The sequence below is a fragment of the Mustela lutreola genome, chromosome 8 (genome assembly GCF_030435805.1).
Source record: "Mustela lutreola isolate mMusLut2 chromosome 8, mMusLut2.pri, whole genome shotgun sequence".
In the NCBI taxonomy this organism is placed as follows: Eukaryota; Metazoa; Chordata; class Mammalia; order Carnivora; family Mustelidae; genus Mustela; species Mustela lutreola.
The window spans coordinates 41,831,306-41,855,527 of record NC_081297.1 but is presented as its reverse complement, the minus strand read 5'-3'; the positions used below and the strand labels follow the sequence as shown (position 1 = coordinate 41,855,527).

Genomic DNA, 24,222 nt, shown 5'->3' with positions numbered 1-24,222 from the left:
GCGCAAGTTTGTTCTTGGAATGACTTCCAAGCTCTTTAACTCATCCAAGAAGCTTGATGTAACCTGGCAGGCAATTCTGTCAGATCCGCTCCCCACCCAGAGTTCAGGTTTGGGTCCTAGAGAATGCCTTTCATTCACCAGTGTGTCCTGCTGTCCCTTTTTGGCTCTAGTCTTTCACATATGCCGGCAACATCCTTAAATTCTCCTCCCCCTAGATTATTCCTTCAGGTCTAACTAAAATGTCTTCCTATTGCCTTCAGTGACCTCCCCGGAGAAGGTTAGCTACCTCTCCTCAGTCTTTGCAGGGCTCTGGGCATCCCCCAGCAAAGCACTGGCTCTGGCTTGAGGTTGCCTGCTGACTCATCCGTGACCTCTATTCAGCCACAGAGCTTGCGAGGGCCCAGAACTTGTCTGTCTTGTTTGCCAAGACAGCCCCAGAGCCTAGCACAATGCCTGGCACTCAATGTCCTGAGTGTGCAAGAAATAAGTGGATCCTGGAAGAGGCCAAAGAAAGGAAAAGCTGCCAGCAGAGAAGGGCCTGAAGGAAGATGGGTACACACAAAAATGAAAGAGAAATAAAAGGATCTAATCAGGCATCCATGAGCCAATGAAACGGGGGTACAGATGAAGGGCACTGGGTGCCCTTGGCTGGCCACCCTTGGGAGAATTCTAGGAGTGTCTTTAGCATGTTGAACGTTAGTTAGGTCCCTGTGGCATATGCAAGTAGAAATGACTACTAGGAAGTTGGAGATCAGGGTCGGGAAAGAGGGCAAGATGAAACGAGAGCCTTGAGAGTCATATCAGCAGAGATTGAAGTCAGGATATGCGGGGGTGGGAGGGCTGCTCACTGAGGGGCGTTAGGGGAAGCGTGATGGAGCGGGTGGTCACCTGAGGAAGGAAGGGTAATCGTTTTCAGGGCAGGGAGGCTTGGGGCATGGAAAGCCATAGTGGAGAATGGAAACTTCAGGGAAGGCTAAGTGTAGGAAAGAGCCCCAGATGGGTTGGAGGGGCTGGGCATGGGGCACAGGAGGCAAAATTCGCTCTGAATAAGAGTAAGGATACCCCTTCTTTCTCTGAATGAGGCATGTGGCAGGGAGGAAAGCTGAGGGGGTTCCTGCCAGACAACCTCTCTTTGTGAAGTGGACAATCTCTCTCTGTGAAGTGGAAGATGATCTCAGATAAGAGTCTGAGAGTTTTATTTCAGCCCTATCAGGAACAGCCATGTGGCCTTGGTCTGCTCATGGAATCACTCTCCCCAGGCCTCAGAGAGATTTGGAAACAACCCCATCCATCCTGATAACTCAACAGCCTCATTTATGGAGACTTTCCATTTCCATAAAAACCTTTATTTACCACGCAACACACATTTCGGCTATGCTGTCTAAACCTTGCCTGGATTGTCTTTTTGTGGAAGCAGAGTGAGTTCAAAGGGACAATAAAAAAAGGGCCACAGGGAGAAGAAAACAGAAGTTTTTTATCAGTCTCTAGCCTTGATATCTGAAGAATATTAACACTCACACTAGCATTGAATGATCAAAAGATAAGTACTGACTCTATGAGTTATTAATTCTTACTATCTCTCTAGTAAAGAACTCTACATATGGCATAAACACTGCTTTGAATAAATTTAATAATTTATTCATTTCCCAACAAAAATTTATTGAGCACCTGCTCTGTGCAGGGCAAGGAGTCTACAGAGATAAATTAAAAAACCAGCCTGCATTACTAAGCTGAGCTAGGATATTAGAATACAGTACTGTGGAGTGGAAATTGCTTTGCAATTTATTCATTTATTTTTCTTTAAAAGATTTTATTTTTCAGTAATCTCCACACCTCGAGATCCACCACCCCAAGAGCAAGAATCGCATGCTTTATTGACTGAGCCAACCAGGTGCCCCCATATGTGCAATTTAAAGTTTTCTATTAGCCACTTAAAAAAAAAGAATCAGCTGAAATTAATTTTATTTATTTGTTTTAAAGATTTTATTTATTTATTTGATAGAGAGAGAGAATGTGCACAAGCATGAGGAACAGCAGGCAGAAGGAGAGGGAGAAGCAGACTCCCCGGTGAGCAGGGAGCCTGATAGGGGCTCGATCCTAGGACCTGGAGATCATGACCTGAGCCAAAGGTAGATGCTTAACTGACTGAGCCACCTGGGCACCCCAGGTGAAATTAATTTTAATGTTTTCTTAAACTCAGTATATCCAAAACATTATCATTTCAACATATAGTAAATATTTAAAAATTATTAACAGGTATTTCATGGTCTTTTTCTCACAGTGCTCCAATCGTGTGTGTATTACCCCGACAGCATATTTTAGCCAGCAGCGTATCTTGTTCTAGCCAAGTGGCAAGTGGCCCCTGGCTACTCTGTTGACAACACACTTTCAGTATCTGTAAGTTTTTTGTTTTTCGTTTTTTAAAAGATTTTATTTATTTATTAGACAGAGATCACAAATAGGCAGAGAGGCAGGCAGGGGGTGGGGGGAAGCAGGCTCCCTGCTGAGCAGAGAGCCTGATGTGGGGCTCAATCCCAGGACTCTGAGATCATGACCTGAGCATAAGGCAGAGGCTTAACCCTCTGAACCACCCAGGGGCCCCAGCATCTCTAAGTTTTAAGGTGAATGTCACAGGGGGCTTCTGGGTCCTGGGTGACCCTTCTGGTCACCCTCAAGTCCTTTGGCGTCTGTCAGAGGCTGGAGAAATCGGAGGCTTGCTGGGCCGGCGGTGTGTGTTTGTTCTGAGCAGCTCATGACCAAGGGGGAAGCCTGGCCTCATCTTTACCCCATTCCACCCGTCACCTTGATCCCTGCTCGCAGCCAGAGGCAGGGCCATAACCTCAAGCTGTCCAATCTCAACAAGAAATCACTGAACCAAACTTCCTCCCCAGGGGACAGAAGCAAAGATAGCTACTGTCTTTCTTCTTGGGGCCCACAGAGTCACCACAAAGTGGTGAGGCTGTTTGTTCCGTGCCTGGCAAGTTCGGTTACAAACGACTCGCAGCTGTCAGCTTGTGTTCAGGCCTCCTCTGGTCTCCTTGGCTGGCCACCCTCTCCGCCTCACTCCCACTGTATCTGCTCTCAGTACTGCACCCCTGGGATTTTCTTTTTATTTGCCCAGCATCCTTTCTTTGAAGGAATAGTCCCACTCCACTACCCCCATCTCATCTCATTTTAGTGGGGCTGTCAGTCTCAGGGGCCCTTTCCCACTCCTACCATGCAGATGGGCACTTCACAGATTCCAAGCCCGTCGGACACTCGCTCCTTGACATTTAAATATTGAGCAGAAACACAGGGGCTGAAGGTAAGTTGGAACCAGAGCCTAAAGTCCACACAAATGCCCAATTCCTGTCCTTTCAAAGCCTGGTGGTTTAATTCTTTCTTTGATTCTGCGAGCTGTCCTTCCAACACCCCTGTCTTCTCCCCTTCCTTTTCTTCCCTCTCATGTTAGCTTATAACCAAAGAAGGCTGACATAAAATTTTAATTGTAGTTTTGCAAAAAAAGAAAAAGTAAAGACACAAAAGGTATACATATATATTTGACTTTTGTCATATATAAGCACATAGATGCATGTGTGTAAAAGGGAATTTTAAAAGGATATTTGTGAAAAGGGAATTTTAAACCATACTGAATACAAGCTTTTTTTTTTTTTTTTAAGATTTTATTTATTTATTTGACAGACAGAGATTACAAGTAGGCAGAGAGGCAGTCAGAGAGAGGAGGAAGCAGGCTCCCTGCTAAGCAGAGAGCCCGATGTGGGGCTCGATCCCAGGACCTTGGGATCATGACCTGAGCTGAAAGCAGAGGCTTTAACCCACTGAGCCACCCAGGCGCCCCTGAATACAAGCTTTTTAAGGTTCACACCTAGGTTTGTTTGGTTTTATTTTCTGAAACAAGGAACATCGGACGTTTCCTATGCCTCACTGTATTTGAAAAATCAGTATGTATCCAGGTGAAATCACACCACCTGCCACGTCCAGGATGAGCAGCCAAGTGGCCAGTGGGGTATTGGACTGAAGTGGGTCACCTTGGCTCTCAGCCTCTGCTTGCTGTGGGTGTTGTTCAGCTCTTTATTATTTTTTTATTTTTCCATTGAGGGACTGAATTCTAAAAATGTTATTCACCCAGTGTCAGCAAAAGTAAATGGATGGTGAGGTGAATAACAATTCTTAAACTAAAGATACCATACAAGAATATTCTTGGGGCATCTGGCTGGCTCAGTCAGGGGATTGTGTGACTCTTGATCTTGGGTTGAGTTTGAGCCCCACACTGGGTATAGAGATTACTTAAAAATAAAATATTGGGGCACCTGGGTGGCTCAGTGGGTTAAAGCCTCTGCCTTCGGCTCAGGTCATGATCCCAGGATCCTGGGATCGAGCCCGGCATCAAGCTCTCTGCTTAATGGGGAGCCTGCTCCCCCGCCCCACCTGCCTCTCTGCCTACTTGTGATCTCTGTCTGTCAAATAAATAAATAAAATCTTTAATGCTCAAAAAAAAAAAAAAAGGAATAAATCAGGGAGAGATGGGGAGTATAATTCAGACTTGGCACTCGGGGGACTCTGGCTCCAGCGGTCCACTTCCGGAGGATTAATGCTAGTGAATCCATGAGAGCTCAGGTGAGCTGGCTCCAACATTTAGGACACACACAAAACCAGTTAAACGTAGAGACATTTGGTTGCAAAAAACCCCCAGCCTTTGACTCTTGCTGTAACAAATAGACAATGGAATGGGGGGGAAGCCCCCATGTGATTCGGGAAGATCCTCTGGAAAGTTGGAGGGCCTATAAAAACCACTCACACTCCAAGGCTTCACTCCAAACACATTTACATGACAGATTTCTGTAGCATTTCTGCAAGAGAAATTCGGAACAGGAACAGCTAGAAATAGAAAAATAATTGATGAAGGCAGAATATCCGTAAGCAACGATGTTTCTGAAATCGATATCAACCCCGAGAAGTCACCAGCCTGGTAGTGGTAGTGGCCCGCGGGTGAAGGGGCAGCTGACGGGGGCAAACAAAGCTCACTGGGCCAGAAATAGCCCTGGTTGCCCCTGGTAAAGAGTTTTAAATAACATCCCAGTGAGAAGGTAACATTGCCTTTTTGACTTTCTATTATTTTCAATTTGGTTGCTTTTTCAAAAAAAGGGCCTATGGTTAATTTCCTAGTGGGGCGTCAACATATCTTTCTGTTGACTTTCTAAGCTTCGGAATTAAACAAACCCCAACCCCCACCTGCAAAGCGAATCCTATTAGAACGGTTAAGGAGGGAGCTGAATTCCTCCACAAGACTGTACGCTCTTGTTCATTGTCCTGCCAGGACCAGTCAGCTGTTCCTGTACATAAGCACTCCCTTAGCCCATAACTATTTGTCGGGTGGAAAGAGATGGACCCAGCTAGATGTGTGGCAATGACCATGTGCCCAGAGCGAGCAGATGTGGGATCTTCCCCATATAGAATAGTAGGCTTTCTCCCTATTTAGGTATACTACTCCTTACAGCAGGAATTAATCGAGGCAAAACAATAAACAAACAAACAAACAAACAAATAAATAAAATAAGGGTAGAGAAAAAATTTAGAGAAGTAAGAGGAGGAAAGAATATTTCACTTTCCCATCCCCAGCTCAACCTAGCCCGCCATCTATTGCCCAAACAGCTCCACACTCACTCCCATTCTCTCTACCCTTGCCCCCATGAACGTTTCTCTTCCCAGGAAGACTCTCTTGGTGTGGTAATTTGCTAATGGCTAATAGAACACTAGACTTGATATTCTTTGGCTCCTAGGTAGCAATTTTATCTTTAGCAGTGGCCTTTGGGAGACAATGGCTCTATCTACTGGAATTATGAAAATCCTGGAAATACTGGAATAATCATGAAATCTTTGCAGTTCTGCCAAAAGGTTACAATGTGGATGGTGTTGTGGCATGAATTTTCCAATATTCCAATATTCGCATGTTGAAGCCTGAAGCCTCTGATGTGACTGTATTTGGAGATGGGGCCTTTAAAAAAGTAATTAAGGTTAAACTAATTAATTAATTAAGGTTAAATAAAGTCGTAAGAGTGGGCCCTAAGCCAAAGGAGTTGTGTCCTTAGGGAGAAAGGACACCAGGAGTGCATGTACTTAGAGAAAGGGCCATGAAACACACAGAGGGAACGTAGCCATCTGCAAGATGAGAAGAGAGGTCTCACAGAAACTAACCCTGCTGGCGCCTTGATCTTGGACTTTTAGGCTCCAGGACTGTGAGAAATATTTTTATGTTACTTAAGCCACCCAACCTGTGGTATTTAGTTGTGGTAGCTTAAGCAGACTTATACAGATGGTCAGTGAGTACTTGGGGAGCTCCCTATCGAAGCACTAAGGAGTAGGAAAAAATCATGCCATAGAACAAATGTGAGACAGCTTTCTGGAGCTTCAAATTCGCAGTGTGATTTCTGGGAAACATTATTTTCTTATTAAAATAAACACAGATATATTCTGGGATGTCACAGATATCACCATGGTATAGCTAAGAAATTGCCCCTTGGCAGCAATGTTCTCTGCTCTATCAGCTGCATCCTGTCAAGAAAATAGACACTCCAGTTCAAGAAACTGGTTACTAGTGTTGGAAGAACCAAGGAGTCAAACAAGGGATAATGAGTCAGTTGAGAGATTAGCAGAAACCATTGCCCCGCTAGGGGTAGAAGGACGCAGAGACCAGGTGATGTTCCAAGGCTCCTGAAGCCAGGGATGATTGCTGGTGTTTGGCTGGGAGGGAGGGGAACTTGGCGGGGTGGGATGCTGGGACCATGAAGGGAGACATATCCAGCTAGGGATGGAGCCATGCGGGAGACTCTGGCTTTGTGGGACATTGGGCCTTTGTAGGAAAAGAAACACTCAGGCTTCTTTGTTCTTTTCACCCTTAAGGCTTCCATGGTGCCTCACATTGGCTACAGGACAAGGGAGCCTGGGAAATGTAGTTCCCTACCATATAAGGCAGGGCCAATAAGGCATGGCAAGTAGGTATCCTGTGGTGGAAAAATCTGGGAAGCACTGGTTTAAGGAACTTCTCTGAAGCTAGGGGAAAGAAAGGAGATATTTCATCATCTGCTGGTTAGGTTACTTCTTCAGTGTCATTTACTTTTTTTTTTTTTTAAGATTTTCATTTATTTATTTATTTGAGAGAGAGCGAGCACGTAAGTCTGAGCAGGGGGAGGGGCAGAAGGAGAGGGATGGGGGACAAACATACTCCCCACTGAGCAGAGCTGGAATTAGGGCTTGATTCCAGACCCTGAGATCACTACTTGAGTTGAAGTCAGATGCTTAACCGACAGAGGCACCCAGGAGGCCCTAGTCTCATTTACCTTTGACATGGAGAAACTTGAACTGGTGAATCTCTCTAGAAGCTGTATGTATTCTTAATGTCATGATCATCCTATGGCCTCTGGGTTCACACGAAAGTTGGGCATCTCCGGCTTTGCCCATTTCCAGACCCTATTCTCTCAAGTCAGGGCAGAACAAGGGCAGCTTTAGTTACTTGGGAATGGCTGTGCTCATCAACTGTTCTGATTATCCTTATGTTACAAAGTCTTAGTCTGTTCAGACTGCTCTAACAAACAGATCAGACTGGGTGGCTTATAAATACAAAAATTAGTTCTCACAGCTCCGGAGGCTAGAAAGTCCAAGATCAAGGTGCCAGTGGTGTTGAAAAGGCATTTGCTACCTCCTGGAGTCTCCCAGGCTTCGAGGGCAGGTTATACCTCCGTGGTTTTGCTCCTGCTGATCCCTCAGCTGCTTCTGCCTACCCCAACCCTATTTATTCTTCAAGGTCCTGGCAAACGCCTTTCCCAGGAATGACTGTCAACCCTTTCTTTAGGCTTCTTTGGCACGTTGCTTTTTCTCTCTGCTTGGTCCTAACTTTCATCTTCTTTTTTGGAATGTTGCTGACAAGACTATCTCTGTAAGTGGACTGGAAAACCCTGGAGGGCAAGGACCCTGTCTTTTCATCTTTACAGCCTCTGCAGTGCTTGGAGCAGTGCCTTGGACTAGCACATAATTTTGCCTACTGAAATTAAGTGGGGAGAATTTTGTATGATTTTAAAGATAGAGTCTGTTATCAACTGAATGTAGTCCACCAAAATTTCTGTGTTGGAATCCTAGCCTCAGATGCGATGGTGTCAGGAGGCGGGACCTTGGGTGGGTAATTGAGTCAGGATGGTGGAGCCCTCATGAATGAGATTCAAGCCCTTACAGAAGAGACCCTGGAGAGCTCGCTCTCCTTCCTGCCAAGTGAGGACACAACAAGAAGACAGCTGTCTGTGAGCCGGGCAGTGGAATCTCACCACATACTGAACCCACTGGCACCCTGGCCTTGGACTCCCTAGACTCCAGAGCTATGAGAAATACATTTTTGTGTTTATAAGCCACCTAGTCTGTGATCTATTTGTTAGAGCAGCCTGAACAGACTAGACAAGGTCATTTCCCCCATGCTCTTGTGCCAAGCTCCAAAGACCAGAATATCAGGTGTACCACCACTGTGCGGGGTGGGGGTGCGGGCTTCACAGTGACTTGTTAGTGACCCTGGCACTACTGTTTACCGGAAGTGGATCCTCTCTCTATTTTCAGTTCTCTTACTTCTCCCTGCTTCCATCCTAGCAAATTAAAAATTACACCTTGGTACGACAGAAGTAATCTCACCCATTGTCTAGATTGGGAAGAGGTGATTCCCGTGTCTTAGTAACTGAGGGTTCAAAAAGGAAGTGTTAAGTGGTGTCTGGGTGCCTCAATGAGTTAAGCATCTGACTCTTGATCTCAGCTCAGGTCTTGATTTTGGAGTTGTGAGTTTAAGCGCCTCATTGGGTTCCATGCTGGGCCTGGAGCCTACATTAGGAAAAAAACAATCAGGGACACCTGGGTGGCTTAGTTGATTGCGCGGCTACCTTCGGCTCAGGTCATGATCCCAGCATTCTGGGATCAAGTCCCGCATCGGGCTCCTTGCTCAGCGGGGAGCCTGCTTCTCCCACTGCCTCTGCCTGCCACTCTGTCTGCCTGCGCTCACTCTGAGAAATAAATAAATAAAATCTTTTAAAAAAAAATCACATAACTTAAAAAAAAAAAGAAAAGAAAAGAAAAAACAATCAGAAAGGAAGGTTAGGTCTGCTGAAAAGCTCAGGCCATTGTAGCTAGAAGACGGAATAACTTCACCAAGAAAACTCACCTGTGATAGGAGACCTAGACTCCTTTTCCTGACCTGCTGAGCAAATTTGGGTGTCATTTCACCTCTATTTTTCCATTTTCATAAGATGAAGGGATTTAATACCCTAAAAATCAGTTTCAGAGACTCCGGCGGTGTGGCTCAGTTGTTAAGCATCTGCCTTTGGCTCCAGTCATGATCCCAGAGTCCTGGGTCTGAATTCCACATGGGCTCCCTGCTCAGTGGGGAGTTGCTTCTACCTCTCCCACTCCCCCTGCTTGTGTTCCCTCTCTGGCTGTGTATCCTCTCTCTGTCAAATCTTTAAAAAAAAATCAGTTTCAGATATTAAAAATCTTCTTCTTCTTCCTCTTCTTTTAAAGATTTTATTTATTTATGAGACTGAAAGCAAGCACAGAGAGAGAGGGAGAAGCAGACTCCTTGCTGAGCAGGGAGCTCGACGTGGGATCTGATCCCAGGACCCTGAGATCATGACCTGAGCAGAAGGCAGCCACTTAACTGACTAAGCCACCCAGGTGCCCCAATATCTAAAATTTTCTGATTCTATAATTTACCAAGTCTGTAGGTCTTTGCCCCCCAGCTTTATTGAGGTCTAATGGACAAATATACATGTGTATTTTGGGTTTGCCATACATAGACATGTGAAATGAAGATCACAATCAGGCTGATTAACACCTCCATCATGTCACATAGCTACCGTTCCTTGGGTTCAGTGAAAACCCTGAAGAGCTACTCTCTTAGCAAACTGCAAGTACACAGCCCAATCTTATCAGCTGTAGTCACCATTGCTGTACATTAGATCCCCAAGAAAAACTCTTTATACACCGATTTAAGCTTCTCACATGTGATTCTCCCATGGTCCACACCATTCTCCATTCAAGGTGGTCTCTTCACTGCTTTTCCTCTTCTGGACTCTTGCTCATTATTTCCCCAGGCGACAATGGCCCCTCCCCCACTGATGAAAATTATGTCCCTACTTTAATGTCCAGGCCAAACACTACTTATCACAAATGCTTCTTCCACCACCCGAGCTTAACTCAATGCAACCCCTATTTATTGAACAACTGTTGTGTGCGAGGAACTGTGTGATAGGAGAGGTTATACAGCTAGACAAAATAGATAGCATGAGGCTTTCTAAGGAAAAAATATTTAAAAAGTGGTATTTGATCTGGGATTAGATGGAAGGTCGGGAATTTTTTAGGGTGAGGTGGGCAAGGTAGAAGGTAGATCTGTTTTTGGTTTTGGTTTTGGTTTTTCAAGAAATGTTCCTCCCCACTGCCATGTGTCCCACACATACGGAAGGGTTGCAATAGCCATGTGTGTATAATTAGACCCTACCCTCCCTGGCCCTGGATGACACTTGACTCAAGTTGCCATTCAATTTTCTTCTTTGTGAATTTGAAATCAAGGTTTGTTGGTGTTGGTTAATCTCTGTCCTTGCAGATGAAGACTTTGAACTTGGATATGTGGGGCAGCAATCTTCTACCATGTGCCCAGCCTACAGGAAAAGAGAAACAAGAAAAAAATATTTAGAGAAGAGAAGACAGGACCATAGGACTATGGGGACGACCAGCATTTTCCAGGTCCAGGTTCCAATTCCCTTTGAAGCTTGACTAGATGTTGGGCTATGAGGTTTATGAGATTTCTTCATATCCTTTTTAAAAACTTTTTTCATTTTTTTTTAGTAATCCCTAAATCCCGTGTGGCCTCAAACTTAAGAACCCAAGATCAAGAGTTGCTTGCTCTTACTGAGCTACCCAGGCACCTGAAGTTTCACCTTTTTTGTTTGTTCATGGACTGCATTTGCTTATAACCAAAAATATTTAACGAAGACACAGAGGCCTAAACATTGGGATTTATAAAATGAGGCAGTGTCTTGTCTGAGAGGTCCCCTTACACCAGAGTACAAGATGAGGTATACTTGGTCATCAGGCTGGAGGAGTAGGTTATTATAGACACATTGTGGAGGGCTCTAGGTGCCATATATAGAAGTTGGGATCATGTTGCTTAAGAACCACTGAGGTTTGGTGTAGAAGAATAATTCAGTTTCAGAGGCGGGCTTTAGAAAGTCCAGATGGAAGCAGAGGTACATGGATTTGAAAACCAGTTGGTAAATGATAATATCTTCTAGCTATGTTTCTAGACCTTGGGCAAGTTAACCTAATCTCTTAACCTTGATTTCTGCATTTGTAAAATGAGAATACTAATGTGTAGCTCATAATATTTGGGGAAAATTTATATGAAATAAATGATAATAAATTGTCAAATACTATGCACTCAAGTGGTAAATAGTATTATTTTTATTTTTCCTTTCTCTAAATTCCTATGACACTTATATCCAATAATATACACATTAGCCTTATTTATTTTTAAATTATTTCAATTTTGTCTCATAATCAGATCAAAAGCCTTCATGAAATAATAAAATCTTAAACTGTTTTTATATTTCTCATAATTCCTATATGAGTTCCTGGGCCCAGAGTATGAAGAACTAAATACTCTGATTGATTACTTGTTGGCAGCAGCAAAATCACTCTGCTCTGGCATTTAGTGGCTGCTAAACATTTCCACATGTTGACTCTTCATGAACTGATGGTCTGGGTTTGAGGCTTAGCAGAAAAATGACCACATCAGTGAAGCCACTTCCCAAATTATGAGATCTAATGAGCCAAGGAAATTTAATTATTCTCCAAAGTGTATTTTCTGGTTTAGATTATGACTTGGTGGCAGCAGTTGTTGCTACCAAATCTTTTGGAAAAAATTATACACAGATACAAGCAGACCTATGATTTTATTCAATCACTCACATTGGTTAAGAATCTGCTATATGGGGGCACCTGGGTGGCTTAGTGGGTTAAGCCTCTGCCTTCAGCTCAGGTTGTGGTCTCGGGGTCCTGGGATCGAGTCCTACATTGGGCTCTCTGCTCCGCAGGGAGCCTGCTTCCTCCTCTCTCTCTCTGCTTGCCTCTCTGTCCACTTGTGATCTCTCTCTGTCAAATAAATAAAATCTTTAAAAAAAAAAAAAGAATCTGCTATATGGGGACACCTAGCTGGCTCAGTCAGGGGAACATGCACCTCTTGGTCTCGGGGTTGTGAGTTCGAGCCCCATGTTGGGTGCAGAGATTACTTAAAAATAAAATCTTAAGAAAAAAAAGAATCTACTGTATGAAAGGTATTGAACCAGGCAATTCTGATGCAAAGATATACACAGAATAGGATCTCTGCCCACAAAATGTTTGCAATCTATCTGGGGAGTCAAGCCATGGAAATAAACAATTGGAAATAAACAATTACAGGGCAGTATATGGTAAGTATAATAAAAATGGTCAAAAGTCTGCAAGAGCTTAAGGGAACTGAGCAGTCAGTAAGGGCCTTCTGGAAGAAGTGGTATGTACACATGGCTTTGAAGGATAGTAGCATTTAAGATTTCAATAGCTGGAGTTAGGTGAAGAGCCATCTTAAGCTGAGTGTTGGAAGTCAAGACCCAGAGACTAAAGAAGTCAAGGTGGCTGGAACGTGGGGTCTGTGCAAAGGCGTAAGGGAAGAAGGGGGAGACAGTCGGGAGCCAGAGCCAGGAAACCCTGAAATGCTAAGTTATGGATTTGGATTTTTTATGTTAGACAAGAAAGAAGTCCTAATGTTTCCTGAGTAGAAGAATCATGGGACATTTTTTGTATAATCTGTGATTAATTAATGGTGATGTGTAGGTAAAAGAAACTTAAAGCAATTGTAACAACCCAGGTATGGGGTCAGAAAGGCTGAAATTAGGGGGTTGCATTGGAAATGGAGAGGATATTTATTTTTGTGAGAGAGTGAGAGAGAGATAGAGGGAGAGCACGAGTGTGGGGAGAGACAGAGGGAGAAACGGACTGCCCCCTGAGCAGGAGTCCTTATGCCAACTGGATCCCAGGACACTCTGACCATGACTGAAATGAAGGCAGACACTTAACCGACTAAGCCAGCCAGGCACCCTATAAATAAAAGATTATAAAGGGCTCATTAACTATTTGGACATAGAAGTCTGGGGAGACATAAGAGAAAATGTTTTCCTGAGATGAGCTGGGATCTGGGAGTGTTGGTTTGGGTGTTATCGAGACAACCACGTCAGTATCTGGTAGGCACTGGAAGCCTGGCTAGAGCTCAGAAGGAAAATCAGAACCAGCATAGAGTTTACAGTCCTTCCCAGAAAATCCTTCCCATAGGAAAGACTACATACTTAGACAAACAAACAAACAAAACAGACTTAGACAAACAAACAAACGAAAAGTAGAGAAGAAAAGATAAGTAGGCAAAATTTGAGTCCATCACATTCGGGGAACTGGAAGACGAGCCAGAGAAGGAGACAGAAAGAATTAAAATATAAAGTAATGACAACTAATTAAGTGCTTATTATGTTCCAGGTACAATTCTTAGTGTTTAAAATTAACTCACTCATTTAATTCTCACAATGACTTAATGATGTAAGTACTATCACTTGAAGTCACTGAGAGTCAGAGAGCTTAAGAAATTTGCCTAAGCTCGCCCAACAAGGCAGAGAGCCTGGAGTCAAACCCCAGCAGTCTGACTGTACAAGTGTTCTTTTATTTCTTTATTTTTAAATTAAAAAAAAAATTTTATTTTTCAGGTACTCTGTATGCCCAACGTGGGGCTCCAACTCAAGACCCCAAGATCAAGAGCTGCATATTCTACTGACTGAGCCAGCCAGGCCCCTTCCAGTGTGAGTTCTTGTTTTTTGTTCTGTTTTCTAAAGATTTTATTTATTTATTTGACAGAGAGAGACACAGCGAGAGAGGGAACATAGGCAGGGGGGAAGAGGGAACGCAGGTAGAAGAGGGAGAAGCAGGCTCCTCATTGAGCTGGGAGCCAGATGCGGGGCTCTACCCCACGACCCCGGGATCATGACCTGAGCCAAAGGCAGACGCCCAACAACTGAGCCACCAAAGCACCCCTATTTTTTTTTTAAAGATTTTATTTTTTTTTTTTCGAGAGAGGGAGATCGCTCCTGCACTCGAGAGCATGAGTCCAAGAGAGCATTAGCTGAGGAGAGGGGAGAAGAGAGGAAGCGAGGGGAGGGGTGGGGAGGGGTGGGGAGGGCAGAGGATGAGGGAGAAGCATTCCAGGACTCTGAGATCACAATTTGAGCTAAAGGCAGATGCTTACCCAACTGAGCCACCCAGGCGCTCCCTCCCAGTGTGAATTCTTAACCTTAATTTGTTTTGCCTTGAGAGTAGTGGTATAGGGGGACACCTGGGTGGCTCAGTGGGTAAGTGCCTTCTGCTCAGGTCATGATCTCAGCGTGTGGGATTGAGCCCCACATTGGGCTCTCTGCTCAGCAGGGTGCCTGCTTCCTGCCCACTCCCACCTCCCTCTTTGCCTACTTGTGATCTCTGTCTAATAAAGAAATAAAAACTTAAAGAAAAAAAGTAGTGCTATAGGGTTATCACTGAAATCAAGGGAGATAAGAGCTTCAGGGAGAAGGTAATCAAAAGTGCCAATGTTGATGAGAGATCATGGAGAATGAGAATCATTACCATGAAGCAAGACCTGGAAGGGATATTCTACACAGAGGCTCTGATTTCACAATGTCATCTGTGTACAAGCACATACTCACCACTAGACTCATACCGGCCCAAATCCCTTTGACAAGGCTGATCAAGGATGACAAGAAGGTTTTCACTCAGGTGATTGTTCTGGAAACAAGGGGTTGAATATGGTAGTCACTAGTCCTCTCTGTCATCATCTTAGCTCTATTAAGCCCATTCAACCTGCCATTCAGGTGGCTGGAGAAGAATGCAAGCCAAACCCCAACTGTCTACCAAGCGAGCCTTTAATAAAAGGCCAGAGCAACTTAATGAAAGCTTCAGCTCTCCTCTTGGCTAAGGCCAAAGAAAGGTGGGGAAAGGGATCTTACCATCAAGAGAATTTAAATAGGGCTTAAGTAGCACAGAGAGTTCTATTTCCCATTAGAATAATGGAACATTATCCTACAAAGACAATTGAGGACTATTGAGTTTTTAGGTAAATTTATATTGGGGCGCTGGCTTGTATTTTTTATCCTAGTCAATTATCTTTGTGCAGAATTCAAGTATACCTTCAGTCAGGCAGACCTCATCTGGCCTTCTATGGGCTGGTTAAGGATGATTTCTGACCAGGGCACCTGGGTGACTCAGTTGGTTGTTCATCTGCCTTTGGCTGGAGTCCTGGCAGCAGCAAATCCTGCTCAGCAGGGAGTATGCTTCTCCCTCTCCCTCTGTCCCTTCTCTCTCCTCCCCTTGACTCATGATTTCTCTAGAGAACTTTCTCTCAAATAAACAAATAAAAACTTAAAAAAAAAAAAAAAAGGAAAGACAAAAAAAAAAAAAAAAGATGATGGGGTGCCTAGGTGGCTCAGTGGGTTAAGCCTCTGCCTTTGGCTCAGGTCATGATCCCAGGGTCCTGAGACTGAGCCCCGCATCATCGGACTCTACTCAGCGGGGAACCTGCTTCCCCTTCTCTTTCTCTGCCTGCCCCTCTGCCTACTTGTGATCTCTCTTAATCAAATAAATAAATATAAAATCTTTTTAAAAAGAGAAGAGGATGATTTTTTGACTAGCATAAAGAATATGAGACCTCTGGGATGCCTGGGTGGCTCAGTTGGTTAAGCAGCTGTCTTTGGCTCAGGTCATGATCCCAGGGTCCTGGGATCAAATCCCACATTGGGCTCCTTGCTCGGCAGGGAGCCTGCTTCTCCCTCTGCCTCTGCCTGCCTCTCTGTCTGCCTGTGCTCGCTCGCTCTCTCTCCCTCTGTCTCTGACAAATAAATAAATAAAATCTTTAAAAAAAAAAAAAAAGAATATGAGACCTCAGGGCGCCTGGGTGGCTCAGTTGGTTGAGCAACTTCCTTCAGCTCAGGTCATAATCCTGGAGTCCCAGGATTGAGTCCATATCAGGCTCCCGGCTCAGCAGGGAGTCTGCTTCTCCCCCTGTTCATACTCTCTCTCTCTCTCTCTCTCATGTGAATAAATAAAATCTTTTAAAAAGTCTGTTTCTTAAAAAAGAAAAAGAAAAAGAAAGAATGTGAGACCTCTGATCTATATTTCATTACGACTTTTCAACCTTCTCCAGCTCAAATTCATATGTATCTCTGATTCTTCAAGTCCATATGTCCTATTTGACCCTATGTATTGTTTACACCATACCCTATATTAAGGAATGCTGCAGCCATTCCTTTATTCCTAACTCATTCATTTATTCATTTGAGAGCCTATTTTGGAGGAGGTGTTGTTCTAGTTAGACAACATGAATAATAGTCAAATGCTTCAGATGGTCATAGGTGGGATGAAGGAAAATAAGTGAGTGTAAGGGAATGGAGAGACCATGGTGGCTATTCTAGAAAGTGGAGTCATGGTATGGGCTGACATTTGAGCAAAGGCTCAAGAGAAGGCTCCAGACACAAGAATATGTATACTCTGATTAGGTTATAAAGCACTCAAAATCAAGGAATGTGTCTTGTTCATTTCCTATCCATCAGAATATCCACGGCTGTGTCTAACACAAAGTAGTTTTGCAGGAAATCTGGGGGAATGGCTGCTTGGAAGTATAGCTGGGGAAAAAGAAAAAAAGCAACCTATTGACTGTTATGTTGGACTAGACAAAACATTTGTGGCACGAAAGCTTTCTTTAGAGGGAAATTTATTATAACTAGGTGAACCCTGTATTTTCACATGGGACATGAATGAGCATAGATTTGAAAAACGGTGGGGTTATTTTGTTTGTTTTAAGATTTTATTTTTAAGTAATCTTGCTTTGGGTGGCTCCAACTCACAACCCCAAGGGCTGCATGCTCTACCAACTGAGCCAGCCATGGACTTCTGAAAAGGGTTTTTTTATATTTTAATATAGAACTCTTTTTAGCAATAATAATTATAATGAAATTTTATCTGTTGAATTAACCAATGATTAGTTCAAGTTTTGTACACTTCATTACCTATAAATTCAATTACAATTTTCTGCCTTTCTTATAAAAATAATTATTTCATGTGGCACCTGGGTGGCTCAGTGGGTTAAAGCCTCTGCCTTTGGCTCAGGTCATGATCCCAGGGTCCTGGGATCGAGCATCATGCTTCCCCACCCCCTTGCCTGCCTCTCTGCCTACTTGTGATCTCTCTCTCTCTCTGTCAAATAAATAAAATCTTCTTTAAAAATCTGAAAAAAAATTATTTCAAGTAGGCAACACATTTATAAGATTTAAAAATCAGAAAGAATAAATGGGTACATAATGAAAAATCTTCCTCCTGCCTTTGCCCTTCCACTGCCCGGTTCCCAACCTCACTCCCCACCCACACACAGACATTACGAGCATCTTGGATATCCTTCCACGGTTTTCTTCCTGCATATACAAACAAGTACAAATATATACTCTTATTCTCCCTTTTAACAGAAATAGCCTATTCTCCAATTTGCTGTTTAAAATTTCCTAGTGCTTTCCTAGTGCATATCTGTACATGTAGGGTTTTTCATTCTATTTGCTGTTGCATAATGTTCTGCTGTATAATGAACCATGATTTATTTAGAGTGTTTCACCAGTGGACCACTAGGCTTCCAGTTTTTTTTTTTTTTTTTTTAAGATTTTATTTATTTATTTGACAGGCAGAGATTACAAGTAGGCAGAGAGGCAGGCAGAGACGAGGAAGCAGGCTCCCTGCTGAGCAGAGAGCCCGATGCGGGGCTCGATCCCAGGACTCTGGGACCATGACCTGAGCCGAAGGCAGAGGCCTTAACCCACTGAGCCACCCAGGCGCCTCTAGGCTTCCAGTTTTTTGTCATTAAAACAAAACTTCAATAAATGCTGTGGAACATTTATCATTTTACACATGTCTGAGTATAGCTGTAAAATCCCTCCAAGAAAAATTACCGGATCCACAGATGTCTTAATTTGTAATTGTTATAGATACTGCTAAGTTGTCTTCCCTGGAGCTTGTACTATTTAACTGTCCCGCCAACATCAATGAGAAGGACATTCATTTCCTCTTTCTTTCATTCATTACATAAATATTAGTTGACTATTCATTTCCTCTTAGGCACCATGGGAAGCACTAGGGATGTAAATCAACTAAGACATGATTTCTGCCCTAAAGGAGCTCCCAGTCTGGGACACAGTAGTGCTCAACTGGGGCAGTTTTCCTCTCCAGGGGACATCTGACAATGTCTGGGGACATGACCATGAAGTGGTCCGAAGTGTCAATAGTGCCCAGGCCAAGCAACACTGATCGAGTGGGGGTGACAGACATGGAAATGCGCTGTGGAAAAGTTGTGTCCTAGAGACTTAGAGCAGAGGTTTCTGAAGGCCAGTCAGAGCAGGGAGGATGTGTGAGAAGGGAAAGCAATAAGCCAGCATCGTAGCACAGAGGTGTGTGAACAGTTTTGAGCAGCCAGCCTAGTGAGATCTGGGTGAAGGAGGCATGTGCCTCAGGGCCGGAGGAATGGTCATGGATCCGACTGACAAGGGCCTTAGTGGCCAGATTGATGGATGGAATCTTGAAGCAATGTGGGGAGTCCCTGAAAGGTTTCAAGCGACGAAATGAGGCGCTTAGATGTGCGTTTTAGAAACTCACTTTGGCCGCAGGAGGGAGGATAGTTTGGAAGGGGGCCAGACTGGTGACAAGCAGAAGAGTTAGGAGGCTTGGCAGTAATCCAGATTGCAAGTGATGAGAGCCACAACCAAGGCGGGAATGGAGGGGAGGGGTTCTGGAGATAGAAAGGAGCAGAGAATCAGAAGGACATGGAGCTAAGAAGGGGATTTATAGGATGATTCCTAGGTTTCTGATATGTAAGCAATAGGGTGGCAGAGAGGTCATTGTGTAGAATACAGAACACTGGAGAAGAGCAGATCTGGGGAGGGAGAAGGTTAGTCAATGAGCAGGGAATATTGAGACCTGCAGTTCAGCAGAAAGCCCAGACGAGCATCCCCATTTAAGAGGCTTCAACAAGGAACTGTCCTTTGAAACTTTGGGAGTGGATGAGGTCATCCAGGGGGAACGCAGAAAGGGAAGTGGGTAGAGAACAGAGCCCTGGGGAGCAGCTGCTGATTGGCCTCCACGGAAATTACATGAGGAGCTGAATACTCATCTCTTTTATGGATTGCTATTCTCATTTCCTCTGGCTATGTCAACACTGCTGCTTCTCTATTTTCCTCCAGACAAGCAACCCAATTTTTGACATCTTTCTAAAAGGCTATGCAAATCTAACTTGCCATTAATACTGTTATTATCAGGGGCACCTGGGTGGCTCAGTCGTGAAGCGTCTTGTCTTCCGCTCAGGTCATGATCCCAAGGTCCTGTGATCAAGCCCCGCACAGAGTCCCACAATGAACTCCTCCTCTAAGCTCCCCCATGAACCCCCAATGAGCCTCCCAATGAGCCCCACATTGGGCTCCCTGCTTGACAGGAAGGTACTTCTCCCTCTCTCACTCCCCCTGCTTGTGTCCCCTCTCTCACTGTGTCTCTCTCTCTGTCAAATAAATACATGAAATCTTAAAAAAAAAAAGTTATTTTCATTGTCCCAGTTGCCTATCTGGTACCTGAAAGTCTTCTACAACATACCCCCTGCCACCTGCCACAAACCCTTTGGTTACATTTTGTTGTTTAGAAACTTAGCTCAAGGGGCAACTGGGTGGCACAGTCGGTTAAGCATCTGACTTAGTTTCGGCTCAGGTCATGATCTCAGGGTTGTGAGATGGAGCCCTGAGCCCCAAGGCGGGCTCTGTGCTCTGCAGGGAGTCTGCTTGAAGATTCTCTTCCTCTGCCCCATCCCCCTCCCAATAAACAAACAAACAAATAAATAAATCTTTAAAACATTTAAAAAAATAAAAATAAAAACTTAGCTCAAATATCTTTTCTGCCTGCCTTCTTAGGAACCCTGAGCAAATATCTGTCATGGAACTTTAATACCTCACTGTAGTTGTTGGGCTTTTCTGTCTGCTTCCCTCTTATACTGAAAGCTCCTTAGAGCAGGAATCACAGTTTGTCTTAGACTCTCCAGCATCTAATACATAGCTTGGCACTTAGGCATTTGAAAAATGGCTATTAAACGAATGACTTGGAGTTCTAAGATTTTTACTGACAGGGCTCCTATACATACCAGGACACTCCTGGTTTACAGCTGTTGACCTGGAACAGTTATTAACAATTACCCATTTGGGGCGCCTGGGTGGCTCAGTCACTAAGTGTCTGCCTTCAGCTCAGGTCATGATCCCAGGGTCCTGGGACTGAGCCCCACATCAGGGTCCCTGCTCAGCAGGCAGCCTGCTTCTCTCTCTTCCACTCCCCCTGCTTGTGTTTCCTCTCCTTTTCTCTCTTTCTCTCTGTGTCAAATAAATAAATAAATAATCTTTAAAAAAAAAATAATTACCCATTTCATCGCTTCTCAACTTTTGGTGAAGATCAAGTATGATATGTTCTTATCAGCTTAATATCTGATATATCCGCTATCCAATGACAGCACATTAAATGGATTTTTGGAGAAGGAAGACCAAAAATGAGCTTGTGCTGTCCACTCCACATAACAACCAGGAATTGTAGTACTTCCAGGAATGATGTCCCCTCGAGGACAAAATAATAATAATAATCATATAATCTTATAATTACATATAATCAGATTATATAAATAAAGTATAATTAATGTATCATAAATATAATTAATATATAATAAAATATATGGTTAATATATAATATAATTACTAATATTTAAGAGTATATTATTATTATTATCATTATTATTATCCCTTTCAATCTCAAAAGTGCCCTCATTTGCAAGATAAATTATGTGGTTATCCTATTTATAGAGTACCCTATTGTCATAACTGATCCTAACTTTTGGCAGATGTCTCTGCTTATAAGACACGTCTAACACAGAAACCAGCAGACACAGCAGGGTCTGTTACTCAGACAACATCAGTCTGTTACTAGACAACATTAAATAATGCAAACTGCTTTTCTGAAATTATGAGGCAGAAATAAGACACTAGAGTTATGGGGAAGAAACGAATTCACACAGATCCTTATCATGATATAACTTCTTTCAAAACCAGCAAGCTGTAGAATCAGTACAAAAAAATTACTGGCACAAATCGAATGGTGCAATGCTAAGAACTGAGGACTGCAAGATTTTATAGATATGAGGCCTCACAAATCAGGTACCTACAATAATTCATTATGTAAATGAGGACCTGAGGCCCAGACAGATTATGTTGAATCAACCAGTTATAAAATTAGTTTTAAAATGGGCTCTATACTCTTGAAAACAGTATGGAGTTTCCTCAAAAAGTTGAAAATAGAGCTACCCTACAACCAGCAATTGCACTACCTTAAAGATATAAATGTAGTGATCCAAAGGGGCATTTGCACCCCTATGTTTATAGCAGCAATGTCCACAATAGCCAAACTATGGAAAGAACCTAGATGTCAATCAACAGATGAATGGATAAAGAAGATGTGGTATATATACACAACAGAATACTAAGCAGCCATTAAAATAAATGAAATCTTGCCATTTGCAACGACGTGGTTGGAACTAGAGGGTATTATGCTGAGAGAAATAAGTCAGTCAGAGAGGGACAATTGTCATATGATCTCCTTGATATGAGGAGTCTGGGAGACAGGGTGGGGAGTTGTGGGGGGTTGGGAGGGAAGGAATGAAACAAGATGCAATTGGGAGGAAGACAAACCATAAGAGACTCTTATTCTCATGAAACAAACCGAGGGTTGCTGGGGGCTGGGGGGCAGTAGGGATAGAGTGGCTGGGTGATGTACATTGGGGAAGGGATGTGCTATGGTGAGTGCTGTGAAATGTGTAAGCCTGATGATTCACAGACCTGTACCCCTGGGGCAAATAATACATTATATGTTAATAATAAATAAATAAATAAATGGCAAAAAAATGGGGCCTAGACATAAGGGTAATCAAATATAACAACGAAAGAAAATAGAGAGTTCAAAACTAGACCTACATGTATGCAGTTATTGATTTTCAGTGAAGGTGCCAAAGCAATCCAATTAGGAAATCATTTTCAACCAATGGTGCTAGAACAACTAGATATCCATAGGCGGAAAAAAAATGAACCTGACCCCCTACCTCACACCATTCACAAAGACTAATTTGAGGTGGATTGGAGACCAAAATATAAAAAATAAAACTATAGCAGTGCCTGGGTTGCTCAGTTGGTTAAGCAACCAGCTTGATTTCGTCTCATATCATGATCTCAGGGTCCTCAGGTCGAGTCCAGAGTCAGGCTCAGTGTTCAGCAAGGAGTCTGCTTGAGGATTCTCTCCTTCTCGCTGTGCCCCTCCCTTCCCTCATACTCTCTTTCACTCTCAAATAAATAAATAAAAGATTTTTTAAGAACCACAAGGCACCCCAATAAATAAATCTAAAAAAAAAACAAACCATAAAGCTTCTAGAAAAAAACAAAAGGATATCTTAGTGACTTGAAGCTAGATAAATATTTCCTAACACACAAAAAGCAACAACTATAAAAATTTGACAAATTCAACTTCACCATAATTTAAAACTTCTACTCATCGAAAGATACTGTTAAGAAAAGAATAAGCAGAATGCCTGGGTGGCTTAGTTAGTTAAGCATCTGTGTTAGGCTCAGGTCATGATCTCAGGGTCCTCAGATCGAGTCCCACATTGGGCTCTCCACTCGGTGGTGAGTCTGCTTCTACCTCTCCCTCTGTTATCTCTCTCGCTTTTGCTTTCTCTCTAAAAATAAATAAAATTATTTTAAAAAAGAAGAAGCAAGTCACATACTGAGAAAAGAATCTGCAAAGCATATACCTAATAGATACCTACTTGTTACAAAGGGAAAAATAGTAACTTCATAGTGGAGAAATACGGCATAGTGGAGAAATTACTGAATGACCAAAGTTAATATTACGAGTAATGGTGCAAATGGGCATCATTTACTGCCTGATAGGATGCATTGAGAAGGACACAACCTTCCTTCTGTGGTATTCCTGCCAAAAAATGCATAACCTCAATTTAAACATCAAACAAACCGAAAATGAGGGAAATTCTATAAAATACCTAGCCTGTACTCTTGAAAGGTGTCAAGTTTATAAAAGACAAAGAAATACTGAGAAACTTTTCCAAATTATAGAAGACTAAAGAGACATCATAACTGAATGAAATATGTGACCCCAGATAGAATAAAGGACATTAATGGGATGATTGATAAAATTTGAGTAGGGTCAAAGTTTAGGTAATAGTATTATGCCAACATTAATTTCATAAATTTGATTATTGTACTGTTGTTATATAAAAGAATGTCCTTTAAAAAAAAAAAAAGTAAATGCACACTGAACATTTTAGATGTAAAAAGACATCATGTCCATAATTTACTCTCAAATGTATCAGAAATTATTATATCTATCCATCTATCTGGACTTATATGTATATCTCTATCTATATTTGTATCTATCAATACTTATATATGTCTATGTGTGTATATACAGAGAGAGGATAACTGGTAAAGCAAGTAGGGTAAACTGTTAACATGGGGAATATGGTAAAGCACATACAGGAACTCTCAATGCCATTTTTGTGACATTTTGGAAGTCTGAACTTCTTTTCTTTTTTTTTTTTTTTTAAGATTTAATTTATTTATTTGACAGACAGAGATCACAAGTAGATGGAGAGGCAGACACCTGAGAGAGAGAGAGGAAAGGAAGCAGGCTCCCTGCTGAGCAGAGAGCCTGATGCAGGGCCTTATCCCAGGACCCTGAGACCATGACCCGAGCCAAAGGCAAAGGCTTTAACCCACTGAGCCACCCAGGCGCCCCTGAACTAATATATAAAACAAAATGTTATATATATATATATAAAGGACTTGTACCCAGAATGTATAAAGAATGCCTATGACTCAATAGAACAGCCTGATTAAAAACTCGACAAAACATTTGAAGGGACATTCACAAAGAAAGATATATAAAAGACAAATATTGGAAAAGATGCACAAAATCATTAATCATTACGGAAATGCAAATAATATCAAATTTAAA

General features: G+C 42.8%; 1 non-coding gene across 1 annotated transcript; it reads left to right on the top strand.

Annotated features, from left to right (window-relative positions):
• The first annotated feature begins 20,579 nt into the window (after nt 1-20,579).
• On the top strand, nt 20,580-20,767 carry LOC131840097 (U2 spliceosomal RNA). The gene has a single exon (XR_009357206.1). It is a non-coding gene; the product is annotated as a U2 spliceosomal RNA (small nuclear RNA).
• The last annotated feature ends 3,455 nt before the right edge of the window (nt 20,768-24,222 follow it).